General features: G+C 42.6%; 1 protein-coding gene across 1 annotated transcript in view; it reads right to left on the bottom strand.

Annotated features, from left to right (window-relative positions):
• Nucleotides 1-15,415, bottom strand: part of FAM135B (family with sequence similarity 135 member B) — a 318,140-nt gene that overhangs the window by 210,634 nt on the left and 92,091 nt on the right. The gene's annotated exons all lie outside the window — the stretch shown is intronic.

Raw genomic sequence — 15,415 nt, 5'->3', positions numbered from 1 at the left:
TCAAGAGGAGCAGTGAGTATCTCTCTGTCTGTATTTCCTCCATCAGGGCAGCTAATTGAGTGAGCATTAATGGTCACTGAGCTCAATGCAACACATCCCACTGTAACGACGCTCCCAAAAGTCCCAGTGAAATCCTCACTCAGAGGTTAGGCAATGGGAAGCGGCCAGCTATGTCTAACCCCTCAGCATCTCTTGCCCTCTTTCCCCTGCCGTTCCTACCTCCTCGAAATAAATAGATAATAAAACCCCAGGATTCCCCGTGGAGTGCTCTTGGACAGTCATATAACTGTGGCTCCCCAAGAGGTAAAGCTTTGCACCATCCCTGCTAATAAAGGGAGGGGGGGATAGGGTATAATGAAATAGACAAAGAGCCTGCTCACAGTTTGCAGAATCACAAGCCACGTGGATTTTAACCCACCATACTTTTATCGTGCTAATTCACATGGCTCAGATGTCATCCTCTCCGCACTACTCCCTCCCCTTCCAGCAGGAGCCCTGCCTCTCTACTACTCCCTTCCTCTCACAATAGAGGTGACCCCTCTACCCAGACTGCTTAGCCAGGCCTCTTTCACCACCCCCTTCACACTGAGCACTGCAGTGTGCACCTATCTCCTTTGCAGTGACCTGGAGCTTCCCCTCAGGTCAGCTACCAAACTTCACACCATTATTATTAATGGTGTTGATTTACGGAAGTGCCTTGGGATCAACCACAAATGTGGCTCCAATTGTGCTATGTGCTGTACCCACAGAGAGAGTAGTACATAGTCCCTTCCCTTGAGAGCTTACAGTCTAAACAACCAGCATGAAGCACAGTTCCATGCCACAGCCCTCAGGGACAACCTTCCCCGTGCTATGTTGTGGCCTGAAGAGAGGCTGGGAACCACAAGCAGAAGGAGATTTTAAGCGCACAAGGCAGACAGGTGTGGACAGGGATGTCTTAGCAGCTGGAGCTCACCACTGGAAAGAGTCCTGATCCAACTACATCTCACAGTGACCAGAATCCCTCTCTCTTGATGGAAAAGCATCCTATGGTGGAACTAGCCAGTCACTAAGGAACGCTGCGGAATTACTCAATGTCCTACGGGACAGGTTCTACCACCATTATACACATTTCGTACTTTACTTTGCAGCTAGCCCCACTATCTTCAGTGGGATTGCTCACAGAGCAAGGTACTGCTCAGTCTGGAGAAAGGTGGTAGAACATAGCTGTTTATGAACAGGACTCCCAGAGTTAAATATAACCGTTAAATATAACGGTGTTATTGTAAAGCAGAACTGGGCAAATCCCTCATCCACATTCCCAAAGGAATTCACTCCAATTTAAAGAGACTGGTCAATGAGCGAGACAGGGACAGAGGGGAAGGATGGTTAGCACACTGGCCTGGGACTCGGGAGACTCAGGTTCAATTTCCTGCCCTACCACAGACATCCCATGTGACCTTGAGTAAGTCACTCAGCTACTCTGTGCCTCAGTTTCCTTTCTGTAAAACAGGGGTAATAACACTGCCCTCCCTCAGAGGCTCTGTGAAGATAAATACATTTAATCCATTAGGTTATGAGGAAATCAGATAGCCCAATAACCAGAGCCATATAAGTAGCTAAGATAGACATCACCTCACCATTCACAATTAGGATCACGCATTACTCTGTCCACATCTCTGGTGCTGATGACAGAGCAATAAACAGAATACACATGACCTATTTCATATGGGATGGGACACCCAAGGGGGATCCAGATCACCAAAACCCTTGACCAGAGGCAAATATACAAGTCTGATGAGTATCTTGGACCAAACTGGTTTGGCCCACATCTGAACTCTCTCAGGACTGTGCATACACTTGTGAATTGTGTGCACCAGTGTAATGACAGATGAATTCAGTGAAACTCCTCATCTGCCAAATGAATCTGACAATAGCCTGATTTTTTGTTTTTTTAAGACTGATGCCCTAAGACCTGTCCTTCCTAGAGGGGACGAGGCTAATCATTTACCAAAAACAAAAAAAATAGCTTTGTCCTGTTTATCTGCTACATGTCCTTAAATTCATTGGCCTTCCTGAGAGAGAGAGTAATCGCCTTAGCAGCTTCCTCCAGCTCTCTTCCTACTTGTAATTTTCACTCATCCAATCAGGGAACAGAAACAAAACTTTGTGACCAATCACAACTGCACATCAAGGCCCAAATTTCAAACATGTAGCACCAAATGCTGACAGTGAACTATATGTGTTCAATTCAGAAAGTAAAATAAAAATTGTTAAAAGATTAAAACAGTGACAAAATCTGAGGAAACTCAATCCAGTAATGACAGGTTTCAGAGTAGCAGCCGTGTTAGTCTGTATTCGCAAAAAGAAAAGGAGTACTAGTGGCACCTTAGAGACTAACCAATTTATTTGAGCATAAGCTTTCGTGAGCTACAGCTCACTTCATCGGATGTAGCTCATGAAAGTTATGCTCAAATAAATTGGTTAGTCTCTAAGGTGCCACAAGTACTCCTTTTCTTTTTGCGAATCCAGTAATGGACTTTCCATGAGGGGAAAATTAAGCTGAATCAATCAAGTACATTATCTGAGGGAAATTACTACAGATAATAGGTACCTATATGGCCCCCATTACCACAGTATTTGAATGCCTCGGTCTTTTAATGTTTTTATTCTTGCAACAACCCTGTGAGATAGGGAAGTATTATTCCAATGCTACTTACCTCAAACATATTGTCAAGTGTTGACCATGTATAGACGTAGAGTCCAATCTCAAGCAGAATGAAGTTAATATTTAATTATGTGAGGTTAGCCATAGCATTTTAAAAAACATTCTCCACTGGAATTAATTAAATTCCTAATTATGTTCCAAATGTTAAATGCTTCGTTATTTTATCCATTATTGAGAGTCTGATTTATCCTTGACATTCCTTAAATCATTTACCCATGCTTCCTTATCCACCCACTGACTACCCTTCCTCCCATAATTTTTTCTCTCTCTGTCACATACACACAGGCACACACACACAAACACACTTTCCTCCTGTGATGGGGTGCTCCTCCCACACCAACACTGAAGGGGTTAAGGTGGCAGGAGAGGCCAATTAGCCATAGGCTGCACCAGCTGGGGAGCCAACAAGCAATGATACTAATTGGAGCTCACCTGGAGAGAAACAGATAGGACTTCTATCAGCATGTCTACACAGAAAAGAAAAACCCATGGCTTGCCCATGCCAGCCAACTCGGGCTCATGGGGCTTGGGCTGCGAAGCTGTTTCATTGCTGTGTAGATGTCTGGGCATGGGCTGGAGCCTGGATTCTCGACTCTCAGACCCTGCAGGGTGGGAGGTTACCGGGGCTCAGGATCCAGGCCAAGCCCAGAAGTCTATACAGCAATTCTCTGACATACCCTATAAAGCCTAGAAGTTGAGGAGAGAAGAGGGGTGCAGTGAGGAAGCCTGCAGTCACACCCCCTGATACAAGGGGGGAGAGTAAGAGCCTGTAGGAGTATAGGAAGCAGTCCAGGGAAGGAGCAGTAAGGGCTGAGAGAATAGACCTGAATGCTGGTTCAAGCGGTCCTTAATTGGAACCCGGTGTATGGTGTGGGCCTAGGTTCCCCTACAAGCCACTATGGGAATAGTGCAGTCAGCACAGTGGATATGGAGGCTGCCTGAAACCATGTGGAGACAGACTCTGGTGAGAACCCTAGAGAGGGAGGACAACTGTGACTTGGACAGAGGACTAAGCAATGAAGGAGAGGCGCTGCAGCTCCCGACCAGTCCAGAGAGGGGCCGCAGAGTGAGTGACCACCAAATGGGGTGCTGATGGTGGGGAGCTAATTCCCTGGATGAGCCACAATGAGGCACTGCTGAACAGTGAGTGGTAAACCTCCTTACACCTCCCCAGCTATTAATTTTCTTCTATCAAAATATTTCCCTCCACTGCTTTATGCTGTTTATTTTACCAACAGGAAACATATGCCCCGAGAATATCTCATCCACAGAGTCAATGTTCAAACTAGTCAAGAAAAAAAATAAAATTCCTGACATCCTCATCATATGTTATTGACTAGCTAAAAACATCACCCTGCGCAGTTATATTTTCTGTTCCATTATAAACTAACTTCTCATCTGTTACAGGACATCTCCATAAAAAGTCATTGTGCATTGCCAAATAAGTGCAGAAGATTATCAAGAACAATTCATTTTTTACCCTGCTTTTTGTTTGTAATGCCTTTTCTCGGCAGATGTTATCTCTGCAGATGAATGGATGTTCTCAAATAACAAAATGGACATGGACTGATGGAAGAATTGATCTCCATTTGTTAATCTACTGCCAAAGCAGCAAGCACTCTAAGTAATTAAAGTGCTAAAAAAAAAGTCTCTGATCTAGACATACTGTACGTTCAAGTTCCACAATACAGGGATAAAGGCCAATTTTTTCATTTGTGCTCCGTGACTGTCTGCAATGTATGCACCAAATAATTTTAACACCTTTGTATCCTTCTCAAAGTGGACTGTACTCTTACACAAAAGTACAAGTATTAGCTTTGAATAAATGTAAAGACCTACATTTTCAAAAGGGATTCAAGCTTTTGGCTGTCCAACTTGGGACCCCTTAAAGGGACCTCATTTTCAGAAACTGCTGAGTATCCACTCTATGAAAGTCAGACCCATTTAACCGTGTCTCAGGTTGGACACCCTACCACCGCGCCTCAGTGGGTCCCAGCTGAGAATGCCAAATTCAGGACAGGCTACTGAGAAACGGGGTAGACTCAACCCAAACTGGTGGTTATTCTATCATTAGATTATACCAAGCCAGTAACAAAAGTGAACTTCTGTATCACCACAATAGTTAATAAGAAGGCAAAATGCAGTCTCTTTAGGCATTCCAGCCCTTGGCTCATCACCCAGACACTAGACTTCATGATGAGTGGTTACTGAAAACCAATTTCATCATATATAGGGTCCATCTAATCCCAACAGATCAGCCACTTAGCCAGGTCAATACATAACTCAGATTTTACCCAATAATCACGCTGATGCCAATCCTTCAGTAACTAATACTAAAGGTTTAATAATGTGTTTTTAAAAAAAAGAATCATAAATTGTTCAGGAATCGTTTTCATACAAGGGATTGCAAAGTCCTTATATCAGGTTTGTTGCACAGATAGAATAAACTGCTAGCTTGCAAAGATCTCTCTAGAATCACCCAAACAGATTGGGAATCATCAGTCCTTGTTTAGAGTGTCCTTGTTAGTAATTCAGTCCAGGGGAATGAAGACAAAATGGAGATGTTTCAGGGGTCTTTTATATCCTCTGCCATGTGCACGGAATTTCACTGTCCCAAACAAAGACCACAGCACCAGTTTGTAGAAAGTTACTGGCCCAAGATGGAGTCCAGGGTCACATGAGCATATCACATGTCCTTACCAGTTGGTCAGAATCAAATCTAAAAACATCTTTCCACCTACTTACTTCCTCCACTTTCTGAAACAAAATATTGTCAACAATACATTCCAAGAATTTACTGGAAATTTTGAGTTTTGCTGTTACTTTTCCAGCAGATGTCTGGGTACTTAAAGGCCCCATTATTACCAGGTCTTGTAGTTTTCATATTTCTGGCTTTTTGTTCTACAAATGCCTCCTCACCACCTCTACCTAATTTGGTGGTACACAGTAGACCCCTACCAAGATGCCACCCCTATTTTTTACCCCTTTTATCTTTACCCAGGGACTGTCAGATGAAAATGTTTGGACATAATCTGAAAAAAGAAAACCCTGATATCTTTGGGGTTTAGCCAAACTTTCAATGTTTACCAGGCATGAATTCAAAAGCCAGCTCACTGTACCAGCCCATAACACTAGCAACTGATCATTACAAGATGTTCTTCAAAGCACTTGACATTTAACTGGAAGGAGTTTTACCTGTTTTTTATTATAAAATAAAAGCTTGCTAAACAATATCACAGGAAGAGGGTTTCATGTTAAATTTATTATACTCAGGAATATGAGAGAGGCTTTGATCACTGTCAAGAAAGCTGATAAAACTTTCAGTTCAACAAAGAATAGCTGATCTACCGAGGACCTGAACCTTTGGGGAGAATTTCAGTTTAAATGAATAGACAGGATCTATACTAGGGATTGGCAACCTTTGGTAAGCGGCCGGTCAGGGATATCCGCTGGCAGGCCAGGACAGTTTGTTTACTTTCAGCGTCTGCAGGTTCGGCCAATCGCAGCTCCCACTGGCCGCGGTTCACCATTCCAGGCCAATGGGGGCTGTGGGAAATGGCAGCCAGCACATCCCTCGGAACCGCAGCCAGTGGGAGCTGCAATCGGCCAATCCTGTGGACGCTGTAGGTAAACAAACAGTCCCAGCCCACCAGCGGACCATCACACATGCCAAAGGTTGCCGATTCCTGATCTATACAATAAATAGGTGTTTCTAGGTGACCAGAATATCTGTGTACTTATTTATGAGCCAACATACACTCGCTCAGAGGTTCCTATCTTTGGAGGCCCAAGTCTGAAACTGTTGGCCTACGATTATTTGTGCTTGAGCAATACTATTGAGAGTTATAAAAATCATTAAAAGTGTGAGATGCTTTTTCTTAAAACTAGCAATATTGTAACACCATCACATACATATTTTATTTTCAGGCTGTGTGTAAGAAGATGCACAGTAACTATCCTGAGCAAAGTCAAAGCTGTACTTGGTGCAGGAGCCAGGGTGGTGAAGGGAAAGGTGGTGCTAAGCCCCAAACCACGCTGCGGTCTGCTCTACGCTATGCTAGCTGGAGCAGTCACCTAAGGACCATTGCATTGGCTGTGGATTGCCAGAATGCAGTGTAGAATGACTCCATTCCCTCCATCCAGGGAAGACCAATGTGCCAGGGGTTTGATTGAGTGGGGTAGAGGAGGCTATACAGCTTTACACCACCCCCAGACTTCCCCTCCATCAGAGTCTCTTCGGCTGCCATAGTAGGAAAGCTCTCTACCCTATTTGTGACCTTAGAACGGTGCAAAGGGGCACAGGATCTGGCGGGCTGTTTTTCCTAACAGCTTAGCCTATATTTAAATGCTCCATTTGCTGCTGGTGGTTGTGCAGCTCTCTCCCCTGAGATATGTGCAGTATGTAACAATGTAACAACACATTCTGAACAGAGATAACTTCACATGCCTCAATTAGTTAGCATTTGTGAAGTGCTTCAGAAAGGAAAAGTGCCAAATAACTGCTAAGCAGCAGTATTATCCTCACATGCCAACTCCAGGAATAGCCTCAAATTCCACCACAATTGCTTACGCGGAGCACAGGTTCTCTCTGAAGCATTTCAGGGATATTTCATTACCAGCACTGCTCATTTAGTTACAATTGTCAGCCCCATTTCTCTTCTCGTTTAGAATAATTGCACTGACTGCTTGTGTTGGTGTCATGTTTCCAACTCGTTCCAGTTAAGCTTAATGTTTAAAAATGTTTCACTTCACTTTAAGTAACAATATGTTGCAGCACATAAACAGGGATCATTTTATGAGCCTGCTGGTTTGGCAACACCTCCCATCCCCCACACACACCGTGATCCCCAAATGGGAACACATACATTCTTGTAATTCTATAAGGAGTTAGAGCAGGGATCTCAAACTCAAATCACCACGAGTTGAGCTCCAGTACAGATGCCTCACTGTTTAACTTAGGCACCCAAATCTGAAAACATTTGTTTAGGGGCCTGCCTGAGCTTTTGAGATGCTGAACGCACATACCCAAATCACACAGGGCCTGATCCAAAGACCACTGAAGTCAATGGGTTTTGAATGAGGTCCTGGTGGTCTGATTAACAAAAGGAGCTAAGCCAGGGGTTCTCAAACTAGGGGTCGGGACCCCCCAGGGGGTCACAAGGTTATTACATGGGGGGTCGCGAGCTGCCAGCCTCCACCCCAAACCCCACTTTTCCTCCAGTATATAATGGTGTAAAATATATAAAAATGTGTTTTTCATTTATAAGGGGAGGGTTGCACTCAGAGGCTTGCTACGTGAAAGGGGTCACCACTACAAACATTTGAGAACCACTGAGCTAAGCACATGTCGTTTCCATTGGCCTAGGGAGCGCTCAGCAGCTTTGAAAAATCAGGCTACAGGGGCACTGGAAAGCCACTAGCACTCTCTCCAATATTAGTTTATTCAACTTGCATCATCACCCACAGGTACGTTTGGTGAGCTCACTAATGCATCCAACTCTCTCTCAATTTGGGTTTTTAAATACCATGAATTTTATAAGGCACTCTAGTGGCTAACTTTTTATTAAAGATAAACAGAATTGTTAACTACTGCTTTTCTTCTTCTATTCTGTATGAGATCTTATACCATGTTCCTCAGTGTAGAGTCTGAGCGCCTTCCAGTAGTGCATTAAGCAATATAACGAATATTGGTCACACAATTTGTTCTGTCATCCTCTCCCCAGGGGGAGAAGCATGTGCAGTGGAGTGCTCTGGTTTGGTTTAGTTTGGTTTACACACACACACAGAGCAATGTGTTTAGATTAGAGAAGGCAGGTCAAGAAGGCCTAGCACTTGGAGTAGAAGGTGGTGAGATTTGTGATGGTCCTTAGTATTTGTGGGAGTTCATTCCACAGTCTTGAACCAGTACCTGAGAAGGTTCTGTCTCCTGCACAAAACAAGTTTCAGAGTAACAGCCGTGTTAGTCTGTATTCGCAAAAAGAAAAGGAGTACTTGTGGTTAGTCTCTAAGGTGCCACAAGTACTCCTTTTCTTTTTGAACAAAACAAGATTTACTCTTATGGTAGAAAGTTGCATTGTGCCAAGGGAGTGACGTTGTCAACCGTAGTCTTCATCCCAGAGCTTTCGTTGATATTTTTTTTTAAAGGTAACCTGGGTCCAAGCCAGTTGAGCACTTCTGAGATAAGGACCAACACTTTGAACCTGATTCCATATTCTAAGGGCAGCCAGCGTATGGAACAGAAAATGGGTCTGGTGTGGCTTAGAAGATGTGCCACGGTGTTCTGTACCAGCTGGAGTGTAAGTGCTGAAAGCTTTCTGTCCAAGTAGGTTACACTGCTGTAGTCCAGCCAAGAGGTGACAAAGGAATGAATAACTGAGGCCAGGTCATCATTTGCCAGGAAGGGATGGGATGTTTGTGTCCCATGCTGTGTGATTTTATTAGTGATGGTGGTGGTGAAGAAATGCACCTTGCACGAAGAACACAAAGTAGCATGGTGTGTCCATGCCCTGGACCTCTAAGGGCAATCTTTTCCATATCGTGGCCTCACACCATTGAGACCTCTAAAAATATTATTTGAGACCTTGAACTTGATTCTGTAGGGAGCTAGTGTGACAAGCAGAGGATGGGTCCAATGTGCTCAGGGTAGCCTATGTTTCTAAGGAGATGTGCTGCTGGATTCTGTCCTAAGAGCTGATGGCTTCAGTGGCTCACTAGATCACACCACTGCAGTCCAGCTGGTAGGTAACACACATGCATTCTTGAGGCTAAATTATCTGCCAAGATGGGATACAGTCTCCTAGAGAGTCATAGATGAATGCATTGCCTGTGGCTGACACTTGACACTGTCACAGAGCATGCTGAACGGTATGGCCCACTGGTCAGACCTGGCATGGCAGTTGTCATATTAATTATGCAAGGAGTCAGACTACAGCTTTGCATTGGCTCCTGATAAATGCCGCCACTCCCCACCCCCCCAAAAAACAGAATGCTTCATCATAATGCTTCTCTTGGTTTCTCAGATGTTGGCCTTCAATTCTAGAAGTCAAGGGACTAATTGTGAATTAATTCAATCATTTGCCCTGATTCATTTCTTTCACGTTCACTGTGTTTTAAAAATACATCAGAGTCAGAATTCCAGTATTATCAAGGCATCTGCTAACCTTTCCTATGAACTTTGTTTTCCCCTCAGTCACTCAGAGAGTTATTTATACTGTGCGTATGCCAGTATCAGGGGTTTTTTTAAGTATGGAAATCCATCAAATAGGTCTTAAAACAGTTCAAGAATAAAGGTGCAGAAGGATTGCTTCTGACAGAACCAGACAAATCAATTAATTGATCTCTAGCAGACAGGGATAATTTTATTTCCTAGTCTATTAAAGATGATCAGAATTGGCTAGCTAATTTTACAAGAGAAATATCTGTCACCAGTCATTAAGCAGCACATGATGGAGAGAACTCAGATGGAGAAACTAAAAACTGCTTTTCCTTCTAGAAATTGCATTACTTATTACCCATTACTCAGCCTTTAGAATTCCAGCATCAAACATCAGCATTAGTCTCTTGTTTCAACAAAAAGCGGTTTTCTCCCCACAATAATATTTTCTACAAATCAACAATTGACCATTCATGTCTATAAATACTGACACTTACACTGGTGCCTTTGAGTAAGAGAACATTAGTATTAATTGCACATATCTCTCCAAGAAAAAAACAACTTGAAACATGTAACCTATTGATGACTGGTCCCCAGTACACAGGCCTGGAAAACACAAAGAATTCTGATTGTTTTCTATTTAAACATTCTTGATCATCCAGGCCACTTAACATAGTTTTGAATGTTAACTATTTATTTAGGGAACAGACCATTTCAACGAATTAATGGAATTTGATTATTAACAAATGCCTTTGGGCTTTTGTGGGGAAGGCCTACCAGAAATCTCTTGTTTTGTCCTTTGGAAATTATTTTTATTTATTTAAGCTGTTGTTTCTAAAGCACTCACTGTTGGCCTAACTCTGCTCACATTGAAGTCAATGACTTTCAGAGGAGAGTTGGACCAACACTCAGCCCTTTAGAAAACCATAAGAACGGCCATACTGGACCAGACAAATGGTTCATCTAGCCCAGTATCCTATCTTCTAACAGCGACCAGTGCCAGATGCTTCAGCGGGAAAGAACAGAACATGGCAATTATGGAGTGATCCATCTCCTGTCATCCAGTCTGAGCTTCTGGACATGGATAGTTTAGGGATGCCCAGAGCATGGGGCTGTATCCCTGAACATCTTGGCTAATGCCCATTGATGGATCTAACCTCCATGAATTTATCTGAGTCTTTTCTGATCCCACTCATACTTTTGGCCTTCATAGGATGCCTTGGCAACAAGTTCCAGAGATTGATTATGTCTTGTGTGAGCAAGTACTTCTTTATGTTTGTTTTAAACCTGCTGCCTATTAATATCATTGAGTGACCATGGGTTCTTGTGTTATGTGAAGGAGTAAACAATACTTCCTTATTCACTTTCTCCACACCACTCATGGTGTAATAGACCTCTCTCATATCCTCCCCTTAGTCATCTCTTTTCTAAAATGAAAATTCCCAATCTTTTTAATCTCTCCTCACATGAAAGTTGTTCCATACCCCTAATAATTTTTCTTCCCTTCTCTGTAACCTTTCCAATTCCAATACATCTTTTTTGAGATGTGGTGACCACAACTGCACTCAGTATTAAAAGTGTGGGCGTACCATGGATTTATTTAGTGGCATTATATTTTCTGTCTTATTCCCTATCCCTTGCCTGATGGTTCCTAACATTCTGTTAGCTTTTTTCACTGCCACTGCATATGAATCAGATGTTTTCAGAAAACTATCCACAATGACTCCAATATCTCTTTCTTGAATGGTAACAGCTAATTTAGACTCCATTATTTTGTATTCATAGTTGGGATTATATTTTCCAGTGTGCATTAGTTTGCACTTAACATTGACTTTCATTTGCCATTTTGTTGCCCAGTCGTCCAGTTTAGTGAGATCCCTTTGTAACTCTTTGCGATCAGCTTTTGACTTAACTAGCTTGAGAATTTTTTTTTGGCTGCAAACCTTGCCATCTCCCTCTTCACTCTCTTGTCCACATTATTTATTAATACATTAGCACCTCAGAGTTATGAATGCCTCAGGAACGGAGGTAGTTCATAACTCTGAAATGTTTGGAACTGTGAACAAAACTTTATGGTTGTTCTTTCAAAAGTTTACAGCTGAACATTGATTAAATACAGCTTTGATATTTTACTATGGAGAAGAAAAATGCTTCTTTTAACCATCTTAATTTAAATGAAACAATCACAGAAACTGTTTCCTTACCTTGTAAAATCTTTTTTTTTACTTTATTTTTAGTAGTTTACATTTAACACAGTCCTGTACTATATTTGCCCCCCCACACACACTTTTTTGGGGGGGGGCTCTGCAGCTGCCTCATTGTGTACTTCTGGTTCTAAATGAGGTGTGTGGTTTACTGGTCAGTTTGTAACTCTTGTGTTCATAAATCTGAGGTTCTACTGTATGCTGAATGGAACTGGTACCAGTACAGATCCATGGGGGACCCTGCTATCTACCTCTCTCCATTGTGAAAACTGACCATTTATTCTTATCCTTTGTTTCCTATCTTTTAACCAGCTATTGATCCATGAGAGGACCTTCCTCTTACCCCAGGACTGCTTATTTTGCTTAAGAGCCTTTGGTGTGGGACTTTGTCAAGGGCTTTCTGAAAGTCCACATACACTGTATCAACTGGGATTGCCCGTGCCCACGTTTGTGGACCCACTCAAAGAATTTTAATAGATTGGTGAGGCAAAAGTCGTGTTGACTTTTCCATAATATATGGTGTCCACCTACATATCTGATAATTCTGTTCTTTGCTATAGTTTCAACCAATTTACCTGGTATTGAAGTTAGTGTTACTGGCCTGTAATTGCCAGGATTGCCTCTTGATCCTTTTTAAAAAATAAATAGGCATAACATTATCTACCCTCCAGTCATCTGGTACAGAGGCTGATTTAAGCGATAGGTTACATACCACAGTCAGTAGTTCTGCAATTTCATATTTGCGTTCCTTCAGAACTCTTAGGTGAATACAATCTGGTCCTGGTGACTTATTACTTTTTAATTTATGAAGTTGTTCCCAGACGTCCTCTATGACACCTCAATCTGGGACAGCACCTCAGGTACTTCACCCAAAAAGAATGGCTGTGAGAAACTCCCTCACATCTTCTGTGGTGAAGACTGATGCAGAGAAGCTAAATGAATTCTTTGCATGAGCTCTGTGTTCCTTGAGTAACCCTTTAGCACCTTGATTGTCCAGTGGCCCCATGGATTGTTTGGCTCAATTCCTGCTACTGATGTATTTAATTTTTTTTCTGTTTGCTTTTCTGTCTTCTGATAGTTGTTCTTGAAGTTCTTTTTTGGCCTGCCTAATTATACTTTTATACTTGACTTGCTAGAGTTTATGGTCCTTTCATTTTTCCTCACTAGGGTTTGACTTCCAGTTTTCAAATGATGTATTTTTGCCTCTAACTGCCTCTTTTACTCTGCTGTTTAACTATGGTGGGTTGTTTTTGGGTTTTTTTTTTGTTTTTTTGGTCTTCTGTTTTTTTCCTTCAAGGTATAAATTTAGTCTGAGCCTCTATTATGGTGTTTTTAAATAGTTTCTATGTAGCTTGCATGCATTTCTCTCTTGTGCCTATTCTTTTTAATTTCCATTTAACTAGCTTCTTCATTCTGTGTGGTTCCCCTTTTTGAAGATAAATACTACTGTGGTGGATTTCTTTGGTGTTTTCCCCACTACAACTATGTTAAATTTAATTACATTATGGTCTCTATTACCTGGTGGTTCAGCTATATTCACCTCACCTATCTTGTGCTCCACTTAGGACTAAATCAAGAATTACCACTCCCCTTGGGAGTTCCAGGTCTAGCTGCTCTACGAAGCAGTCATTAATGGTGTCTAGAAATTTATCTCTGCATAATATCCTGAGGCAATATGTACTGAGCCAACAGAGGGATAGCTGAAATCCCTCATTCTTGGGTTTTCTGTCTTCGTAGCGTCTCTAAACTTTGAGCATTTTACAATCATTGTCACCATACTGGTCAGACGGTGAGTAGTACATTCCTACTGTTATATTCTTAGTATTCAAGCATGGAATTTCTATCCATAGAGATTCTATGGTACAGTTTGATTTAATAAAGATTTTTCCTATATTTGACTGTATGCTTTCTTTCGCATATAGTGCTACTCCCTCACTAGCATGACTGCTCTGTCATTCCTATATATTTTGTACCCCAGAATTACCATGTCCCATTGATTATCATCATTCCACCAGGTTGCTGTGATGCCTATTATATCACCATTATCTAATGCCAGGCATTCAAGCTCACCTATCTTAGTATTTAGATGGCAGACAGAGCTAAAATGTGCAGAACCCAGTAAACTCCTTGAAGATTAAACCATTTTGTGATCAAGTTGAACCAAGTCCCTTGATTAAAAGGCATGTGTGCTCTCTTCCTAATAGTTATATTTGGTATAGTCAAGGCTGTTTTCAAGAATCGGGGCTCTAAACATTGTTCTCTGGGCCATGAATAGGATGAAGAGATGCAGCTGCTCTAAGTTCCATGGAGCTAGGCTGAGGGAACTGGGGTTGTTTAGTCTGCAGAAGAGAAGAGTGAGGGGGGGATTTGATAGAAGCCTTCAACTACCTGAAGGGGGGTTCCAAAGAGGATGGAGCTGGGCTGTTCCCAGTGGTGGCAGATGACAGAACAAGGAGCAATGGTCTCAAGTTGCAGTGGGGGAGGCAGTAGCATAGCTGGGGGGGAGCGGGGCAGCAGCCACTCTCCCACTGAGCACAAGTGACACCTTTTTAATTCTTCAGCAGCATTTCGTGCTGCCGAAGACCCGGCGCAAGTGAAGGACCCGCCGCCGAAGTGCTGCCGAAGACCTGGAGCGCCGCTGGCTGAGTACAAGTGGGTGGCACCTTTTTTTATGTCTGCTCCCCCTGTTCGCTCCACCTGGCTATGCCACTGGGGGATGTCTAGGCTGGATAGTAGGAAACGCTATTTCACTAGGAGGGTGGTAAAGCATTGGGAATGGGTTACCTAGGGAGGTGGTGGAATCTCCATCCTTAGAGGTTTTTAAGGCCCAGCTTGACAAAGCCCTGGCTGGGATGGTTTAGTTGGGGTTGGTCCTGCTTTGAGCAGGGGATTGGACTAGATGACCTTCTGAGGTCCCTTCCAACCCTAATAGTCTAGGATTCTACTCAACTGGTGCCTATCTCGTCCTCATTTCTCAAGAGTGCATAACTTGGCAGAAAAAAAAGTGTATTCTTGGTTCACATTTAAAATAGGTATCTATCCAAGTGTGATTTGTGTTTTAGTTTTAATCCACACCTACTGCTATAGATCATATGGCCTTCATGTTTCCTTGGCCCTTTCAGGGACTTCATGGGAACAATTTTTCATGGGTTCACTGAACATTTCATCATAGTAAGAAAAATTATATTCCATTTTCCAGTGGAGGCAGCTCTGATTAGCTAAACTATCCCACACCTGGAAGAGTTTCACAGTTCAGGTAGCACTATCAGTTACCTGCATAGCCAAGTCATCTGCCATCCACGGACCAAGGGAGGTGCAGCCAGGAAGAGGGCATTTCTGTCAGTATATCAA

The sequence above is a fragment of the Lepidochelys olivacea genome, assembly GCF_965140295.1.
Source record: "Lepidochelys olivacea isolate rLepOli2 genome assembly, chromosome: 2".
In the NCBI taxonomy this organism is placed as follows: domain Eukaryota; kingdom Metazoa; phylum Chordata; order Testudines; family Cheloniidae; genus Lepidochelys; species Lepidochelys olivacea.
Note: the sequence above shows the minus strand (reverse complement) of the source record. Positions and strands in the feature narration are given on the sequence as shown.